Here is a 19,390-nt window from a genome sequence, read left to right as displayed (position 1 = left end):
TGATTTCAACTCATAAATATGGCAATCTAGAGCTACAAACAATACTTCATGCCCTTTAACAAACACACACACAGACACACATACACTCCTTAACTCATAGTCTTTGTGGCATCTGAGACAACTAGCTAGCTGGTTTGGACTGGGAGTTAGGAGACAAGTCTGAACTTTCCCTCAGACATTTACTAGCCATATAATTCAGATCAAGTCACTTATTTTGCCTTTGCTTCCTTTTCTGTTATTTTTCTCTGTTAGAGTGTAAACCCTTTGGGATGAGGGACTTTTTCATTTTTTTTAATTTCTAGAGTTTAGCACAGTGCCTGGCACATAATCAGTGTTTAACAAATATATATTGCTGATTGGTGGATGTGATTAGCTGTCATAAGAAGGGTTTAGTTAGCTCTTCTTGACCTCACAAGGCAGAACAAAGAAGGACTGATAAAAATCACAAACAGGAAGATTTAGGCTGTGAATAAAAAAAAAAAACTTGGTAACAATCTGAGTTTCCTAAAAGAATAGACTCTCTCAGGAGGTAAGGCTTTCTCTTAATGGAAGTTTTCAAGCAGAGTGTGGTTGGTTATTTATTGAGAACAATTTGTGAGTAGTTTTTGTCCAAGCAGAGATTAAATTAGGTGAGATTTTTTATTATATAGTACTTTATTCTCTTTCATGTACTCAATGATTCAGTAAAACCAGCTTCTTCATTGTTCCCTGCACAAAACACTCCTTTCTTTCTTCTGAGAAGATCCCAATTTACTTGTAAATATGGTGTTTGTATACAGTTGTCTGCATATTGTCTCCTCCACTGGATTCTGAAATTTTTGAAAGGAGGGAGTGTTTTTTGCCTTTTTTTTTAAAAAATATCTCTAGCACTTAGCATAGTGCCTTGCACATAGTAGATGCTTAATAAATGCTTAAGATTTGATCAGAGATTTTTTCAATTAGATCCTGTGTTTTATTGGGAGAATAGGGGGAAAGGAAGCCAAGAGCAATTTATATAAGGGTTAGAAAAGCAAAAATTCATATGCTAATTTTTAGGATCAGGCCTATTGGTCAGCATTTTCCAAATCCTATTGGCATTCCTTGGCATTCTAAATCCTCCATTAGCCTAGTAAACCTCCTATTCAACCCCTAAATAGCAGAACTGTTTTTGTTTTTTGATTAGGCAGGACTTTCTGGGAAATGAAAGCACATCACAACTATTCCCCACTCTTCTACCCCATTTAGAAAACTTGCCAACAGACTTCATTTGGAAAAAAAAAAAAAAAAGTATGAAATGCTTTTCACTCCACTGAAAGGTAATCCCCATGATCCAGAATGTAGCAACACATGCTGACTGCATTGACAAAACTCTGGGCATTGCTTAGAAGGATTTCCACAAACAAGACCCTTACGCTTAGCATTTTGCTCTGAGAATTTCCATTTGTTTTTTTTCCTGAAAGTTAAATAAAATGAAGAGTCATTTATAGCTGAATGTCTAATCCTAATTGAAAAACTGAATTACTTATCCAGACACTTGACAGATACTTTGAATTGTACGTATAGTAGACAAAATTCTTTATCCTCTCATTTCCCTTTGGTGTCCTTGACAATTTGTTTTGTTTACAGTAACCCCTTCAAAGACAAAAGAATTCATATATAGCCCTAGTCAGGATTCAGAAAAACAACAACAGCCTGCAAACTGCATTATTTCAGGGCATTCTTTTCTTACATTTTAATTCCTGGTAAATCTTCCCTAAATCAAATATAGGCACACAATAAGGCAGGTAAATGGCATCAGTCAAGGACAGAATGTCAAACCATATTTTCACTTTCTTAGGTTTCATAATTTCCTCCCCATTGGATAATATGTTAGCCTGGTCATAGTTATTATTTTTATCGTGAGTAAAAATGAATCACCCACAAGGTTTGTTGTGCCACAGTTCCCTTTTATTGTCCTGACTCAGTTTCCCTAATTGTCCTGACTCAGTTTCCCTAAATTGTCCTGACTCAGTTCCTAATTGTTCTGTTCAGTCCTGCAACACCATCCCTCCCTCCTAATCATCATGATCGAGATAAGGAGAAAGACCTTCTTAGACATCATGACCCCAGACCTTCCCCTATTTATCAGAATGTTCCATACCTCTCCCCCACCTGTCAGAACCAGATTGATAGTCTGTTCCCACTGTCAGTGCTCTGACTCCACCCCTGTCTCAGTCTATTCTCTGGTAGCTTGGAGCCACATGCTCCAATATGTCATTGAGAACTCATATCAAGATGATAGTCTCATTCAGCCTTGGGATCAAACCATGAATTCACTTGGTCCCAGTAATCTCTCCCTTTCAAATAAAATATTAAAACTCTCTAATCTCTATCTTTCTTCAGTTTCTCTGGCATTACAGGTTTACTGAAAAAAAATTATTTTATTGCAAAGGAAAAACCTTTAGCTTATCAAATTATTATTCCTTGAGGAAAGTTAAATAATATATGAAACCCTTCCCTGAAGAAAATATAATTTTCTTTTACCAGTATGGATTTCAACTACTCCATTACTGACTTAACTAGTAATTTCATAAATTATTGTAGAAAAAAATCATTATCTGATGGTACCTAGGGATGAGTTTCTTGAAATTTTACTAAAGATCTCAGGCAACAGAGAATTTCATCTTTACACCAAGATGAGGTAATAAGTTCTACTTTACAATAAGGCAAATTATTCCCAAAGGAAAGCTTATTATTTTGGAAACTAGGTATATAAAAGACGACTGATAACAATAAAAATATATTCTGTACTGAATTGACCAATAGCAAGTATTTATTAAGCACCAATGTTGTGCCAAGATATATAAAGACAAGTTGAGAAATAGAATTTTTAATTGGAGAATTTATTAAAGTCAACTGGTCCACAGGATTCACATCCAAAGCACATGGCCTCAAATAAAAGGAGATAGGGCTTTTTTTTAATAGCATCTAAAGAAACCAGTAAACAGGTTAGCCTGTTTCCTTATCTGACATATTTGCAACTTTTTGTTAAGGGGATATATCAAAGACAGGGGCAGAGAGACAGAAGTCTTGCATGAAATTTTCACTACAAATGTTATGCAGGAGAGAATGAGACAAGGGGTTTGAGATTGCTGGGTCATTTTAAATTCTCAAACCCAGTTTTCCTGGGGGATTGGGGATATGGTTGTAACACCAAGCACTGGGGTAGGCACTGAGAATACAATTAAGAATACAGTGAATCCTGCTTTCAGTGAATTGATATTCTAAAAGAGGAAAAATAATTTTTATTCATATGTGCATTAAGTTAATAAATACATATATCCACAAAGCAGTTAAGTACAAAGTACTGCAAGAGAAAATAAAAAGAGAAGAAAGAAAAAGAGAGACAAAGACAGAGGGGAGAGAGAAAGAGAAAGGGAAAAAGGGAGGCAGGGAGAGTGAGAGGAAAAAAAAAAACAGAAAAAGACCAGCAGTTGGGAAGGATCAGGAAAGGCTTCATGAAGAAGATGGCAAGTAGACTGCATCTGAAAGAAAGTGAGGGACTTTGAGACAGAAGTAAAGGAGTGTTTTTTAGGTATGAGAGATAACTGGTACTAAGGCACTATGCTATTTCAAGTCTAACACCCCACTAACTTCAGGGGAGTTAGATTTCTAAGAGCCATTCCAGCTAAAAATCCTCTGATACCCTGAACTTCTTTAGGAATCTCACAAACTTGGATATGGTTCTGCTTTCCACAGTCAGTCTAGAAAAAGTAAACAAAAGCATTAGTATATTCCTCTGCATCTGGGAACAGGACTCTTATTATAGTTGGGTCAAAAGGAAATGTCAAAGGATTCATTTCCCAGACAAAGAGCCAAGGAAGGGAAGAATCTTCATTTTTACTTTGGGGGAACAAATTAATGTGTTTTTCAAGAGCTAACTTATACCCAACCCCTGATCCGATAAGTTTCTCAGTAATTATTTTTTTTTTAATGGTCAAGAACTAGTATGGAAAAATATAGGCAAATATAACAATGTTAATTTTATAAGTAGCAGCAGACTTATTGCCCACAAAGATAAACTTGCTAAGTCCAAAACCAGAATTTATTGAAAATAAAGTTGCATTGCAAATGCCAATATCTACTTTGCTAATCTGGTTTATCCTGTATCTCACAGAAATCTTTTAATATTATATTTTTGTAGGGAGCAGGGCAACAGATAGCCAAAGTACACAGCTACAGTGTGCAAAATGGGAATTTTAAAAATATTTTAGGCAAAAGTGAAAGATTGTGATCTTAATGTGCCTGGCTTCTACAAAACACTGATCCCTCTCCCAATTTACTTCATTCCTTTATCATCCTCTTTCTTCTGTATTCAATTTCTCTGTGCCTATTCTCATTGGCTCTGCAGTTATTTAATTCTTTGTAATTGTACTCCTCTTGCCTAGCTCAGTGCCTTGGCACACACACAGGAGCTAGGTTGTTGATTTCATTTCCCTTTATTTGACTCTGCCTTGGTCCCAGTTTATCATCTCACTACCCTATTCTCTAACTTTTGGGTCCAGACTAGAATTAGGTAGTTCAATGGATACAGCATGGGTATGACCCTAGGCAAATAATTTAAATATATAAATAATTTATCTGTAAATGGGGATAATAGAACCTTCTGACCCATGGTTGGTATGAGGATCAAAAGAAGTAATTTTTCTTTTTTTTTCCCCTCTGAGGCTGGGGTTAAGTGACAGGGTCACACAGATAGGGAAGTATTAAGTGTCTGAGACCAGATTTGAACTCGGGTCCTCCTGAATTCAGGGCTGGTGCTCTATCCACTGCGCCACCTAGCTGCCCCAGTAATAAAATAAAGTTTAGCAGAGAGTCTGGTCCATAGTAGTTCCTTAATAAATAGTAGATACTAATAAATACTTATTCTCTTCATCTCTTCCCTTCCACCCCCACTACACTGGAGCAACTATCTATTCTACCTGAAACTAGCCCTCTAACTTTCCCACTGGAGCCTGTATCTAAAACAGTCATTCAGGGTCTTAATAGATTTGAGGAAGTAAGGTTTGTTTGTTTGTTTGTTTTTTCTGAAGGCAATTGGGTTAAGTGACTCACTCAGGGTCACATAAATTCAAGACTGGTGCTCTATCCACTGCACCACCTAGCAGCCCTAGGAAGTAAGTTTTTAAAATATTACACTATGGTAAAACCATTTTGTAGTGATCAAATGCATTTTCTGAGAATTTCACATTAATCTTTTATATCTGAAGAAATTACCATAAAACAGTATTATTAAAGGAGAATAGATTTAGCCAAGAAAACTGTCTTGCAAATGAATGGGACTTTAAAATTTATTTTTATGTAAAAAATATATACTATATATATATATATATATATGCATATATAAAATCCTATACACACATATATTCAAAGAAATTTTTAATTACTCTATATTTTTAAAAAATTATCTTGGCTCCTATCCCAATTATACCCCATATTTCCTAAAAAACATTGCAGAGAACATGTTTAATATATTGGATTATTTGCCATATTACTTGGTTTCTTAGGGGAGGGGGTGGGAGAAAGAGAGGGAAAAAAATTTGGGACACAAGGTTTTGTAAGGGTGAATGTTAAAAATTATCTGTGCATATGTTTTGAAAGTGAGCTTTAATAGTAATTTTTTTTTAAGCACAGAGAATCAATGTTAATTTTAGTGACAACATCTCTATCCCTTAATGAATTTTCTTTAGGAAGCACATCTTTCTTTTTAGGCTTTGAAAAGTGTTGTTGTATCAAGTCAACCAGGGGACCTGGCTTAACTTTATGAACTTGGCAACAATGATGAATCACATATCTTTTTTATGCATTTGTTAAATAAATCTTACAAAATGCTGCCTTCAAAATGAATGGGACCAATAATCAGTTTGGGTAACATCCCACACAAAAAGATAACACTAGATATCCTAGGACAAATTCCAGAAAGTACTGCATTTACTTGGTACCTCTTTTAACTTTTGGTGCATAGGTAGGTGAAAAAACAGTATTTTTATATATTTTAAAGGTATTTTAAATTTTAAAACAGTTTTCCACTTAAGCTCTAATTAGGTCTCATTATATTACTTGATATATCTTAGACTCATCCTTCTCTTTTACCCTCCATATTAGATCAATTATTAAATCCTGCTGATTCTAGCTCATTTCCATCCCCTCTGTTCACACAGATTCTTCCCTTCTTCACGCCTCTTAAATACTTTATTTTAATCTTAGAGTAATGATTGGAGGAAAGAAGATTCTGAGACTGACCTGAAAACAAACAAACAATTGATTTGAACTTTCAGTTTGGTGATCCCACATAGTTTATTTGGTCTGTATGTGATTTAGTGCAAATAACACTAGCTTTGGAATCCTAGGACCTGGATTCAAATCTCCTCTAATGTTTACTACCCTTGAGCAACTCACTTAACTTGATTTTCTTATCTTTAAAATAAATAAATGGTGGAGTAGGTTGTTAAATTTCAAGCTCTCCAGATTTTCTGCACAAAAGAACAAATTTGCCCCTCAGGGCACACACGGACTGGTGAAAAACCGGGAAGATTTGGGGCAGAACTGGAATCCTCCTGGAACAACTCAAGAATATCAGAAGAAAGGGATTAGCAGCAGGGAACCCTGGGGCTAGTTATGTGTAACTGGAGCCCCTCAGCATGAACCACAAAAACTTTCACACACTTCCCCCCCTCAAATTGTATGCAGAGTATGGGATTTAAACCTAGACTCTGGGATTTGAGGAGGGAAGATTGAGTGAACCTCGAATGGTCCAGGCCCAGATGTGCTGAGAACCCAGTATATTTGGTGTTACAAAAGCAGTGGGACACAAAACTCTGTCAGGCTACTGACACTTGCAGGATAGTGGAGTTCTTGGTTTGTGGTTCCAGGTCAGAGGAACATACTGAAGTAAAACCAAAGGCACTATCCTCCCACCTCACAATTAGAGATGCTTACAGTAATATTTCTTACTAAAAAAAAAAAAAAAAAAAAAAAAAAGAATTAACTGGCAAAGAACACAACCATGGAAACTATGGAAATAAGGAAGACCAAGTTCATCTTCAGATTACTGAAGCAAAAAAGCTTTTTCTAGTTCAAAGAATATTTATAGTTAAACGGCTCTCCACCCAGAGCGAATATATAGAAGAACTCAAAAAAGAATTTAGAAATCAAAGAAGAGACATTGAGGAAAACCTAAAAACAAACAAGCAAACAAACAAACAAAAAAATCCAAGAAAAATGAGATTTTGAAAAAAAAAAAAGTTAACCAATTACAAAGGAGATATGGAGTCTCAAAGATAAAAATAACTCTTTGAAAATTAGAATTGGACAAGGGGAAGCCAGTAAAATTATGAGAGACCAAGAAATAACAAAACATAACAAAAATAATGAAAAAATTGAACAGCATGTAAAACATCTTGTAAGAAAAGCAACAGATCTGGAGAACTGATCAAAAAGATAAAATATAAGAATAATTGGACTACCTGAAAGTTGTGATCAAATAAAGAACCTTGACACAATAATACAAGAAATAATCCAAGAAGTTTGTCCTGGAGTGAAAGGGAATAAGGGGAAAGTAGAAACAGAAAAAAAATTGACCGATCACCACCTTATTGAGATCTTTTGTAGAAAATTTCAAATTTTGAAATCCCAGATGAAAGAGAAAATTTTGCAAGAAATAAGACTATAAATACAAATTCAAATACACTAGATTCACAATTACCGTTGTACAGGACTTATCAGCAGCCACAATAAAAGACCATAAGTCTGGAATCATATCTATCATCAGTCAAAAGAACTAGGCTTGTGGCCAAAAATATCATATCCAGAAAAATTATCTATAATATTGAATGAGAAAAAATGGACATTCAATAAAGCAGATTTTCAGATCTTTCTATCAACTAAACAAACTCAACAGAAAATTTAACATAACAAAGATCAATTTCAAGGAACTTTTCTTCTTTTCTTTTTTTCTGAGGCTGGGGTTAAGTGGGGTCACACAGCTAGGAAGTGTTAAGTGTCTGAGACCAGATTTGAACTCGGGGTTTTCCTGAATTCAAGGCTTGTGCTCCCTTTGTGAACCAATTTCTTGAAAGCCTTTAAAATTCTATCATCTCCATAATGCATTTCTCCTGCCACTGTTGATTCAAGGTTCTTTTCTGTTAGGAGTTTTACAAAGTACTAAGTGGAATTGATAGAGACAATAATTATTTAATTTAGCATGATTCAGTATGATTGATCTGATCCTACAAGGAGATGTTATGGACCAGAACTTGAAACAAGGTACTAAGTGGAATTGAGGAGACAATGGTAAAATCTAGTTTAGCATTGATTTAATCCTACAACAAATAATGGTTTCCAGTGATATAATGATTGTTGTATACTCAGTGTGGGGCCTATAAGGAGGAGGAGGTCTCAGGGCCAGGAGAGACAAGCCCACTAGAAGCTCATTTGAAGAAATCTAGAGGCAGAAGCTGACAGAGGCAAAGGACTAGCAGCAGGAGCTCTCAGGAACCAGGGAGAGAGATAGGCTTCTAAGAAAGCTAAACAGGCCCCAGGAAAAGGGACAAGACTTTGAAGGAAACAATAAAGGATTTGGACTTTAACTCCTGGCTGTATTTGGGGTGATTATACTGAACTGAAACAAAGGCTGCCTCCAGAAGTCCCCAAGAAATCTGCTCCCAGAGAACATTATATTTTAGAGAAGAATATTACATTTTGGCATCCGAACATGGGATAGACATGATCCTGATTTCGGTGGAAAAGTCTCTGATCCTGATTTCAGTGGAAAAGTCTCCTCAACCCAGAAATTAGAGTAGAACAAGGAAACTTTTGTTAAAGGGCTAAAATAGTATTTCAGCTAAAATGGGACAGATGTTTAGAAAACAGCCTTCATTTCCAATTCAAGGAAAATGTGTAGAGAGCATTGTCAGACTTATGAAAAGCCAAGGTTTGATTATAATTTGGGTTCAGATCAGTGAACTTTTAAAAACTGTACACTATACATCTCCTTGATGCTCTATGGAAAAAGAATTGGATCTAGAGGAGTGGAAATTAGTAAGAGAACAACTATGTCAATTCTACAATGAAAATGGACCTGATTCAATTTCCAAAGACACATTTAATACATATAATTTAATACAAATGGCTTTAGGAAATTATATAAGTTATAGAATAAGGAAAAAGAAGAAAGAGCAGGAGGGGGAGGGTCCAGATAAACTAGGTGAAAAGGATGAAGAATCAAATAAGAATGGAGTTAAGTACAATTTTAAATGTGGTGCTTCATAGCCAGAGAAATTAGGTCATTCCCCATCCCCTGACGTATTCCCCTCAATTAAGCCTTCACGGGTGGAGAGAGAAGGAGGAGGGGGAGAGGCTGTAACACAATTAGCACCTCCTATGAAGCAGCCTATGACAAGATTACAAAAAGCATTGGTTAAGGCAAAAAATGAAGGACAGCATGTATCTGATTTTATAAATGTATACCCTGTGATTGAAGAGCTTGACTCTTCAGGTAAACAAAGGAGAAAATAAACTCCTTTTGATATGGAAAAAATTAAGGATTTGCAAAAAAGGATTGTACTCTTTATGGGGCTACATCATCTTATGTTAAGATGTTACTAGGCAATTTGGCTTATGAACCCCTAGTGATTGGAAATCCATAGCAAGGACATGTTTAGAACCTGGACAAAACTTTTTGTGGCTTTCAGAGTATCATGAATTATGTAGGGTTCAAGCCCAATGCAATAAGCAAACTCCAGTTTACATACAAGTCACTTTTGACCAACTACCAGGTGAAAGTCAGTATGCAGAGAATTCAGAACAGATTAATTACCCCATAACAGCTTATGAACAAATTGTTGCTGCTACAACAAAAGCTTGGGGTTCCCTACCAGGGAAAGATCAGGGGGGAAGCCTTCACAAAAAGAGAACAAGGTTCCAATGAACCCTTTGTGGATTTTGTGGACATTTGCAAACAGCTGTCACAAGAACTATTGGAGAAAATGCAGCTACAGAAATAATGATCAGGGGGACTTCCAGCCAAAATGGCAGAGAGGAGGCACACATCTGCTTAAGCTCCACGTTTTCTCTCAGAATTTGTTTCAAGATAAGCTTTAGAATTAATGCTTGACTGGAAAAAAAATTCACAAATAATTACCAACAGAAGACATCCTTGAAATTTACCAGAAAAGGTCTGTTTTTGCTCGGGGGCAGGGATGACCAAATCAGGCACAGGGGATGGCAAGTGGCAAGAGCAAGGCAGCTCATACTGTGAAGACCCGAGGAAGAAGGGGTGCTATCTCTGCCATTTCTGCAAAAAGACCTTTACCCCAGTGTGGATATTCTGTCTTGGCAGCAAGCCAGGATCAGCAGAGAAGCTATAAACACAGGAGGTAAAGAATAAACCCCCCCAAATCTAGTGTCTCTCCTGACCTGGCCACCCCCACCCCCACCTGGAGTGACTCAACATGTTCTTAGAGCCTCAGAGCCTCAGAGCGAAGACCCAGCACAGCCATTGGTGTCCTGTTAGTGCCTTGCTGCTGTCTCCTGCAGTCTGTAGAAAAGCCCAGTAATACCATCCAGCCCAATCACCCCCGCACCCAAAGCAAACTTCATTTGTTTTTCTTGTCAGTTTGTTTGCTTTGATTCTGCTCTGACAAAATGAATAAAAAATTTAAAAGGGCTCTAACCATTGACAGCTTCTATATGGACAGAGAGCAGACTTCAAACCCTGAGGAGACTAAAAGCAGACTGTCTCCAGAGGAATCCCCAAACGGGAATATGATCTGCTTCTCAATACATAAAACTCTCATAGAAGAAATCAAAAAAGCTCTCACAAGAGAGCTAGAAGAGAAATGGGAAAAGGAAAGGGAAGCTTGGCAATAGAGTCTGGAGAAGTCATCCCACATGTTTAAAGACAGAGTGGATAAAGAAATCAAATCATTGAAAAACAAAATTAGTGAGTTGGAAAAAGAAAACAGCTCTCTAAAAAAATAAAATTGGTGAAATGGAAAAAAATTCCATAGAAGAAAAAAATTCACTTAAAAACTCAATTGGACAATTACAAAAAGATATTTAAAAAGTGAATGAAGAAAATACATCACTGAAAATCAGAATTGAACAAATAGAATTGAATGACTTGAGGAGACACCAAGAATCAGTCAAGTAAAACCAGAAAAATGAAATAATGGAAAAAAACGTCAAGTACTTTCTTGGGAAGACAACAGACCTGGAAAACAGATCCAGGAGAGACAATCTGAAAATAATTGGACTTCCTGAAAAATATGATGAAAAAAAGAGTGTAGCATCTAAATTGTTAAAAGAGAAATTAAGAGAACTGCAAGAGACAGCAAAACTATAATAATGGGAGATCTCAACCTTGCACTCTCAGAATTAGATAAATCAAACCACAAAATAAATAAGAAAGAAGTTAAAGAGGTAAATAGAATACTAGAAAAGTTAGATATGATAGATCTTTGGAGAAAACTAAATGGAGACAGAAAGGAATATACTTTCTTCTCAGCAGTTCATGGAACCTATACAAAAATTGACCATATATTAGGACATAAAAATTTCAAACTCAAATGCAGTAAGGCAGAAATAGTAAATGCATCCTTTAGAGATCACGATGCAATGAAAATTACAATTAATAAAAAGCCAGGGGAAAATAGACCAAAAAATAATTGGAAACTAAATAATCTCATACTAAAGAATGATTGGGTGAAAGAGCAAATCATAGACATAATTAATAACTTCACCCAAGAAAATGACAAAAATGAGACATCATACCAAAATGTGTGGGATGCAGCCAAAGCAGTAATAAGGGGAAATTTTATATCTCTAGAGGTCTACTTGCATAAGATAGAAAAATAGAAGGTCAATAAATTGGGCTTTCAATTAAAAATGCTAGAAAAGGAACAAATTAAACCCCCACAAGAGAGATTAATAAAATTGAAAGTAAAAAAAAAACTATTGAATTAATTAATAAAACTAAGAGTTGGTTCTATAAGAAAAACAATAAAATAGATAAATCCTTAGTAAATCTGATTAAAAAAAGGAAAGAGGAAAACCAAATTGTTAGTCTTAAAAATGAAAAGGGAGAACTCGTTACTAATGAAGAGGAAATTAGAGCAATAATTAGGAGTTACTTTGCCCAACTTTATGCCAATAAATTGGATAACTTAAATGAAATGGAAGAATACCTTCAAAAATATAGCTTGCCCAGATTAAGAGAGGAAGAAGTAAATAGTCTAAATAGTCCCATTTCGGAAAAAGAAACAAGCTATTAACCAACTCCCTAAGAAAAAATCCCCAGGACCAGATGGATTTACATGTGAATTCTACCAAACATTTAAAGAACAATCAACTCCAATATTACATAAATTATTTGAAAAAATAGGGATTGAAGGACTCCTACAAAATTCCTTTTATGACCCAGACATGATATTGATACCTAAACCAGGTAGGTTGAAAACAGAGAAAGAAAATTGTAAACCAATCTCCCTAATGAATATTGATGCTAAAATCTTAAATAAAATATTAGCAAAAAGATTACAGAAAATCATCCCCAGGATAATACACTATGACCAAATAGGATTTATAGCAGGAATGCAGGGCTGATTTAATATATAAAATTGTCAGTAAGCATCATATTTAATAGCGAAAAGCTGGAACCTTTCCCAGTAAGGTCAGGAATGAAACAAGGTTGCCTACTATCACCATTACTATTCAATATTGTATTAGAAACACTATCCTCGGCTATAAGAGTCAAGAAAGAGATTAAAGGAATTAGAGTAGCTAATGAGGAAACCAAACTATCACTCTTTGCAGATGACATGATGGTATACTTAGAGAACGCCAGAGATTCTACTAAAAAGCTATTAGAAATAATTCACAACTTTAGCAAAGCTGCAGGATACAAAACAAATCCACATAAGTCCTCAGCATTTTTATACATCACTAACAAAATCCAACAAGAGATACAAAGAGAAATTCCATTCAAAATAACTGTCGATAGTATAAAATATTTGGGAACCTATCTACCAAAGGAAAGTCAGGAATTATATGAGCAAAATTACAAAACACTTGCCACAAAAATGAAGTCAAATTTAAATACTTGGAAAGACATTAAGTGCTTTTGGATAGGCCAAGAAAATATAATAAACACGAAAATACTCCCAAAACTTATCCATTTAATTTAGTGCTATATCAATCAGACTCCCAAGAAACTATTTTAATGACCTAGAAAAAATTAACAACAAAAAACATATGGAAGAACAAAAGGTCAAGAATTTCAAGGGAATTCATGAAAAAAAAAATCAGATGAAAGTGGCCTAGCTGTACCTGATCTAAAACTATATTATAAAGCAGCAGTCACCAAAACTATTTGGTATTGACTAAGAAATAGACTAGTTGATCAGTGGAACAGGTTAGGTTCAAAGGACAAAATAGTGTATAAATATAGCAACCTAGTGTTTGACAAACCCAAAGATCCCAACTTTTGGGATAAGAATTCATTATTTGACAAAAACTGCTGGGAAAACTGGAAATTAGTATGGCAGAAATTAGTCATAGACCCACACTTAACACCACATACCAAGAAAAGATCAAAATGGGTCTATGATTTAGGCATAAAGAATGAGATCATAAATAAATTAGAGGAACATAGGATAGTTTACCTCTCAGACTTGTGGAGTTGGAAGGAATTTATGACCAAAGGAGAACTAGAGATCATTATTGATCACAAAATAGAAAATTTTGATTACATCAAATTAAAAACCTTTTGTACAAACAAAACTAATGCAAACAAGATTAAAAGGGAAGTAACAAATTGGGAAAACATTTTTACAGTTAAAGGTTCTTATAAAGGCCTCATTTCCAAAATATATAGAGAACTGACTGTGATTTATAAAAAATCAAGCCATTCTCCAATTGATAAATGGTCAATGGAGATGAACAGACAATTTTCAGGTGATGAAATTGAAACCACTTCCACTGATATGAAAGAGTGTTCCAAATCACTATTGATGAGAGCAATGCAAATTATGACAACTCTGAGATACCACTACACATCTGTCAGATTGGTTAAGATGACAGTAAAAAAATAATGATGAATGTTGGAGGAGATGTGGGAAAACTGGGACACTGATGCACTGTGGGTGGAGTTGGGAACGAATCCGACCATTCTGGAGAGCAATCGAATTATGCCCTAAAAGTTATCAAATTGTGCATACCCTATGATCCACCAGTGCTACTACTGGCCCTGTATCCCAAAGAAATACTAAAGAAGGGAAAGGGACCTGTATATGCCAAAATGTTTGTGGCAGCCCTTTTTGTAATGGCTAGAAACTGGAAAATGAATGGATGCCCATCCATTGGAGAATGGTTGGGTAAATTATGGTATATGAATGTTATGGAATATTATTGTTCTGTAAGAAATGACCTGCAGGATGAATACAAAGAAGGTTGGCAAGACTTACATGAACTGATGCTGAGTGAAATGAGCAAAACCAGGAGATCATTATACACTTCAACAACAATACTGTATGAGTATGTATTCTGATGGAAGTGGATATCTTCAACAAAGAGAAGATCTAATTCAGTTCCAATTGATCAATGATGGACAGAATCAACTACACCCAGAGAAGGAACACTGGGAAATGAGTGTAAACTCTTTGCATTTTTGGTTTTCTTCCCAAGTTATTTTTACCTTCTGAATTCAATTCTTCCTGTGTAACAAGAAATTCAGTTCTGCACACATATAGTGCATCTAGGATATATTATAACATATTTAACATATATGGGATTGCCTGCCATTTAGGGGAGGAGGTAGATGGAAGGAGGGGTAAATTTGGAACAGCAGTGAGTGCAAGGGATAATGTTGTAAAAAATTACCCATGCATATGTACTGTCAAAAAAAGTTATAATTATAAAATTAATTTTAAAAATTAATAAAAATTTAAAAAATAATAATCAGATAACTGCCTAAGGAAAATACCAATGAGGTTTGCAGAAGAATTATATAGGGACTACAGAAAGCTGCTCCTTTAGAGGAGATCATAAGATGCTGTGTCACAGTAGGCACAAGTACTTATTATACCCTGAATATGTTGAACATGGGAAGACAAGGTCCCTCTTGGTAAGGGACTTCTAGAGAAACTCATCAATGCTTTCCGTGTGGAAAAGTTGGACATCTGAGAGCTCAGTATAGGCAAAGAGATAGAGTGAGAAGACATGGTGAGAGAAGACCTTTTTTTTTTTTTTCTGAGGCTGGGGTTAAGTGACTTGCCCAGGGTCACACAGCTAGGAAGTGTTAAGTGTCTGAGACTAGATTTGAACTCAGGTCCTCCTGAATCCAGGGCTGGTGCTCTATCCACTGCGCCACCTAGCTGCCCCTGAGAGAAGACCCAAAACCCTATGTCCAAAATGCAACCAAGGTTTCCACTGGGCCTCAGAATATAGTTTGACCCAGGGAAATGAGAGGCACGGCCCAGCTCCAAGATATCATACTAAAGATAGGTGGGGCAGGATGGCAGCTGAGTTTACACCCAAAAAGTCTTCAGAAGTTCAGGACTCTGATGTGACCAATCAGTAAAAAAAACAATCATATGGGAGAAAGGGATTACCATTGGAGAGAATACAGGCTTTTTAATTCAACAGAAGGGCAGTGTCCAGTGAGAGCAGCTCCAATATAATGAGCAGCTCTAATGTAATTGCCAGGTGATGAGGCGATATCTAGAAAGTGGTAAATAGAAGGGAATTAGATAGGTTAACTGTTTGGGGGAAAAGGTTTGCTTTTATTTCTACAGATGGAGCAGGAATAAGATGGGTGCCAATGAGTCATATTTGCCTTGTCCATTAGAGAGACGGAAAAATAGAAAACTCTGGAAACAAAGGGGAAGACCTAAGAATAAAATCTGCAGGAATCATTGGATTCCCTAACACAAGATGAGACTGTTGCAAGATTTTAAAACCAGCAGGAATCATTGGATTCCTTGAGATGAAAAATTGTTGAAGGACTTCAAAACTTGCAGGAATTATTGGATTCCTGGCACATGAACTAATGGACAATAGAATCCTTTTGGACTATTTCTAGGACTTATGGACATGTATAAATCCTCATGTTCATTCATTTTATTTGTTATATCACTATTACCCTGTGTTATGTTACTATGTGCTTATGTAATTATGTGTAATACCTCTCATATTTATGGATTTATGTATACCTGTTTTAAGAGTGAGCCCCTTCAGAAATCTGCTACTCTGATTTGATTTCCCATTTCCTTTGGTGTTTTCATCTCCCTTCCTGAGATGTCAGGGAGGGTGTGATACTTTCTTTTTATGGTGTTTTCACTCCTTTTTTGAGCAGTCAGGGAAGGCGTGATCACCTTCTTTTTTGGAGTTCTCACTTCCTTGAGAAGCCAGGGAGGTCATGACCACCTATGTTCAAAATCAAAAGAAAATGGGAGATGTTAGGATTCTAGGTAGGATTCAAGGTACTAAGACAGTGGAATTGATAGAGACAATAATTATCTAATTTAGCATGGTTCTGTATGATTGATCTGATCCTACAAGGAGATATTATGGACCAGAACTTGAAACAAGGTACCAAGTGGAATTGAGGAGACAATGGTAAAATCTAGTTTAGTATTGATTTAATCCTACAACAAATAATGGTTTCCAGTGATATAATGATTGTTGTATACTCAGTGTGGGGCCTATAAGGAGGAGGAGGTCTCAGGGCCAGGAGAGACAAGCCCACTAGAAGCTCATTTGAAGAAATCTAGAGGCAGAAGCTGACAGAGGCAAAGGACTAGCAGCAGGAGCTCTCAGGAACCAGGGAGAGAGATAGGCTTCTAAGAAAGCTAAACAGGCCCCAGGAAAAGGGACAAGACTTTGAAGGAAACAATAAAGGATTTGGACTTTAACTCCTGGCTGTATTTGGGGTGATTATACTGAACTGAAACAAAGGCTGCCTCCAGAAGTCCCCAAGAAATCTGCTCCCAGAGAACATTATATTTTAGAGAAGAATATTACACTTTTCCTATGTGATAACTGATTTAGCTGTACTTTCTGATTTCACTTTATCCAATATTATTCTTTTTTAATAATAGTTTTTTTACTTTTAAAATACATCTCAAAGATAATTTTTCAGCATTTATCTTTGCAAAACCTTGTGTTCCAAATTTTTCTTCTCTTCTCTCCCTCTCTCCCCCAGCAAGCAAGTAATCTAATATAGGTTAAATATGTGCAATTCTTCCAAATATATTTCCACATTTATCATGCTGCACAAGAAAAATCAGATCAAAAAAGCAAAAACAAACAACAAGAAAAAAGGTGACAATTATGTTGTGATTCACATTCAGTCCCCACAGACCTCCTTCTGGATGTAGATGGCTGTCTCCATCACAAATTTATTGGAATTGGCCCGAATCCATCTCATTGCTCAAGAGTCATATCTATCAAAAGTTGATCATCATATAATCTTGTTGCTGCTGTGTACACTATTCTCTTGGTTCCCATAACTAGTAAGTGTCTGAGACTTGGCACTCTATCCACTATAACACCTAGTTACCCCTCTTTCATTTACTGATTTCTAATCATATTTTTCCAATACGATTTTTAGCATCTTCTGTGATCAATTTTTACATTAGAGTTTCTGAAAATCTCTATAAATATTACTGGAAAATCAAATTCAACTTTACTCATTTTACAGATGAAGAAACTGAGGGACAAAGAGGTTTAGTAATTTTTCTAGATTGACATAGAGTTTCTAAAGTAGAATTTTAACTAAGGTCTTTTCTGTTATTATTCACATTATTTTCTACCTCTTCAACAAATACTACAAATAAACTGGAATTATTCTCATTGCAATTATTTGCTTATGCTTTTACAAGTTTTATAAAATGAGATAACCAACAGTCCCCAAGAAATCGTATAGTAGGAATGGTACCTGTTTTTATAGGTGGAACCTTTATCTATCTATCCATCTATTTCTGTATTGAAAGAGAGACAGAAAGAAACAAAAAAGCAAAAAGACCTGTTACTCTTCAGTTGTTTCAAGGGACTAAAGATTGAATTCTTGGATACTGCATCTTCCTTTCAGTAGTTCCCTACTGCCTTTAGGATAAGATAGAAAATTCAAAATCTGTCTTCAGTTTACCTTTTCAGGCCACCTGCACATAACTTTTCTTCATAAACTCTATGTTCCAATGAAGCTTGCCTACTACTACTGTTGTTCTTAGAATTATGGGATTTGTTTTCTGAGCTCTTCATCCACCTCTTGCCTTTGCATGGGTTATCTCTTATACTTAGATTTTATTCCTTTCTCACTTCCATCTCATACAGTCCCTACCTTCCTCAACATTAATTTAGGGCTCATATCCAGTGAGAATCTCTCTCTATTCCTTCTATCTATAATGCTTTCCTAGTTCTCCACCTCAAGTTATCACTTGAATTGTTTACAATGTAATATGTAAATATATCTTGTATTTACCCAATAGAATTTTAAGCCCTAGGTTTTATTTTGTTGTTGTATATCCAGAGTCTGGCATAGAGCTCCTTATGTATAAAAAGTAATTAATCTGTTTAATGATTTGGAATAAATGTGAATAAAGGACCAGTTCAAGTTTTTCTTTCTCTACAAAGTTATCTCTCTATATATTCCTATATGTAGTTATAATAATCTATCTTAATTTGAATTTCTAAGATATTTATTTCTACTTCATCATCATCCTGGTGCTTGTCAAATATTGTGCTGTATTCTTCATCACCTTCTTAGTTGTATATGTTAGGCAGTGTGGTGTCATGGAAAGAATAGTAAATATTCCAAAAAGTTCTTTTTGACTTTTTGACATTTCTGATTCAATAATCAGGAGAAACCTAGGTTTGAATCCAGCTTCCAACATTTATTTGTTGTGTGGCCATAGGCAAGTCATTTGATGTCCTAAACTCATCTTTTCCCTAAAATATTCTTCCTTTCCAAACTTCTCTCTTACTTGCATGTTCCACTCTGTTAGCTAAGTTCTCAGCCCAGGTATCAGAACTTCCATGTCACTATAAGTATAAACCTTTGTGTGTTACACTTCTTAGAACACTTAGAACACTTCTTACTTCTTCCATTGAATTATACTGATTCTGTTTTTCCTGCACTATGGAGTAATCTATCTGAACATTTACAAGGTGCATTGTTAGTGGCTAATGTTTCCAATCAAATAGAGGAATTAGCATGCTTAGCATTAGAAATATCTCAGTTGTCTAATAATTTTACTATTCCATCTTCTACTGCTGGAAATTTTGTTAAATGGATTTCTGATCATATGCATTTTTCTTGGCTGTCAACAATACTGATACCTACAATCTTTATAATCATACTTATACTATTGTTGCC

The 19,390-nt window shown here is 35.6% G+C and overlaps 1 protein-coding gene across 6 annotated transcripts in view; it reads right to left on the bottom strand.

The window, feature by feature from the left end:
* APBA1 (amyloid beta precursor protein binding family A member 1) overlaps positions 1-19,390 on the bottom strand; it is a 279,256-nt gene that overhangs the window by 185,575 nt on the left and 74,291 nt on the right. For 2 of the 6 annotated variants that reach the window (XM_074280722.1, XM_074280721.1), the window contains exon 2: positions 16,227-16,440. The exons of the other annotated variants lie outside the window; for them this stretch is intronic. The gene's annotated coding sequence lies outside the window, so the exon portion shown is untranslated. The remainder of the gene's footprint in view (positions 1-16,226; positions 16,441-19,390) is intronic. 6 annotated transcript variants of the gene reach the window in all.

The sequence above is a fragment of the Sminthopsis crassicaudata genome, chromosome 1 (genome assembly GCF_048593235.1).
Source record: "Sminthopsis crassicaudata isolate SCR6 chromosome 1, ASM4859323v1, whole genome shotgun sequence".
Lineage (NCBI taxonomy): Eukaryota > Metazoa > Chordata > Mammalia > Dasyuromorphia > Dasyuridae > Sminthopsis > Sminthopsis crassicaudata.
The sequence above is the reverse complement of the archived record's forward strand: the minus strand, read 5'-3'. Positions and strand labels throughout refer to the sequence as shown.